This window comes from Choloepus didactylus, chromosome 4 (genome assembly GCF_015220235.1).
Source record: "Choloepus didactylus isolate mChoDid1 chromosome 4, mChoDid1.pri, whole genome shotgun sequence".
In the NCBI taxonomy this organism is placed as follows: domain Eukaryota; kingdom Metazoa; phylum Chordata; class Mammalia; order Pilosa; family Megalonychidae; genus Choloepus; species Choloepus didactylus.
This window is the reverse complement of record NC_051310.1, coordinates 186,808,331-186,810,746: the sequence shown is the minus strand read 5'-3', so window position 1 is coordinate 186,810,746 and position 2,416 is coordinate 186,808,331.

The window sequence follows — 2,416 nt, the reverse complement described above, 5'->3', positions numbered from 1 at the left end:
AAGGGGCAGAAACAATAAAGAAAGAAATAATCACTGAAATTTTCTCATCTGTTATGCAAAACATAAAATTACAGATAAATTGCAGCATACCCCAAACAGAATAGATCAGAATAGACTTATTCTAAGACACTTAATAATTAGATTATCAAATGTCAAAGACAAAAACAGAATTCTGAAAGCAGCAAGAAAAAAGTGATCCATCACATACAGAGGAAGCTCAATAAGACTATGTGCAGCTTTGTCAGTAGAAACTATGGAGATGAGAAGGAAATGGCATGATATAATTAAGATACTGAAAGAGAAAAACTGCCAACCAAGAATTCTATATCTGGCAAAACTGTCCTTCAAAAATGAAGGAATGTTTAAAATATTTTCAGACAAACAGACACTGAGAGACTTTGTGAATAAGATAAACTGCCCTACAAGAAATGGTAAAGGGAGCACTACAGGCAGATAGGAAAAGACAGGATAGAGAGGTTTGGAGAAGAGAGTAGAAATGAAGACTATCAGTGATAGTAAAAAGAGAGAGAGAGGGAAAATAAAATAAAATAAAATAAAACAAGATAAAATAAGATACGATGTATAAATTCCAAAAGTCAAATGTAGACAATAGACATTACGTTGAGAGAAATTAGCCAGAAACAAAATGACAGATACTCTATGGACTCACTAATAGGAACTAACATTGATAAGCAAAATTTGAGAGTTGAGAACACAGTTTATCAGGAGATAGAAAGAAGTTAGAAATTGGGCATTTGATGCTGAAGGAGTACATAAAGGTCAACAGGATTGATTGTATAGATCCAGAAATGGATAGCATAGTACTATGTGATGGTAGAACAATATTGTGAGTACTCTGAACAAAGATGAGTGTGGGTATGGTTGAAAGAAGGCGGCTAGGGGCATGTATGACACCAGAAGGAAAGAAGATAAAGACTGGGATTGTATAACTTAGTGAAAACTAGAGTGGTCAATGATGGTGATTAAATGTACAAATTCAAGAATTTTTTAAAAGAGGGAGAACAAATGAATATCAACATCTCAAGGTGTTGGAAATTAGATGGTTCAGGGGGAAAAATACAATCAATGCAAACTGGAGTCTATAGTTAATGGTAACATTGTAAGATGCTTCCACTAATTGTAACAAAGGAAATATACCAAAGCTAAATGTCTATAATAGGGGGTTATAAGGGATTGATATGGGATTTTTGGTGGTTTTGTTATTGAATGACCTTTTCATTGTATTTTACTTTATTTTATTTTTCTTTCATCTTTTATATTTTTATTCTTCATTTTTCCCCTCCTCTTTCTCTTTCTTTGTGGAAGAAATGGAAATGTCCTCAAATAGTTTGTGGTGATGAATGCATAACTATGTGACTATATTGAGAATCATTAATCGTGTACTTAGAATGGTTTGTATGGTGTGTGAATAAAGCTGTTTAAAAAATAAACAGAGGTATACAAGTGCTGACAAAAATGTGGAGAGAAGGATATAACTATTCACTGTTAGTAGGGAAGTAGAATGGTGCAGCCCATCTGGATGGCAGTATGGTCGTTCCACAGGAAGCTAACTATGGGGTTGCCATATAGTCCTGCAAACCTGTTATTGGGTATATACTTGAAAGAACTGAGAGCAGGGACATGAGTGCATACTGCACACTGGTGTTTATGGCAGCAGTATTCATGATTCACAATGGATGGAGGTGACCTGAGGGTACATCGACTGATAAATGGAATGTTGAATTGTGGTGTATGCATTCAATGGAATATTGAGTGATGGCAAGAAGAAATGGAGTTGTGAGGCATGCAACTAGGTGAATGGACCTTGAGGACAGTATTTTGAGTGAAATAATCTGAATCAAAAAAGATAAACATTATAATGCCTCACTATATGGACCACCTATGATGTGCAAACTCTGAGAATTGAATCTGAGAGCACAGGTTAGCAGGGAAAGACTTATTGTAAATGTTCCTAGATTGTGAGCTCCTATAGCAGTCACATCTACTATGAGTTGTAATGGTTATTTCTAAATTCTGAGATGATGTACTGTTTGTGTATAACCTGGTCAGTTCCTGGAATTTCGGGTATCTGTTTAACGCTTGAGACTCATAGCCAGAGTTCAGCAGCTATGAATGTCAGCATTACCCCATACAGCAAATGTTAAAGAAGCTGAAAAAGAGATCAGACTTTAATTAGAAATATAAACAAAATGGTCTTGGTTAGAATTAGAACTAAAGTAAACCAGATTAAAGGGGGAAAGAATGATATTGTGTTTTAAAACTTCAACTTCTATGTGATACCAAAGGAAGAGGTATTTATTTGGTGGAAAATCTATATTTTGTGTATCATGCTATATAATTTAACTTGTATGGTCAATTTATTCAAACACCATAATTACATGGAACCTTGAATAGG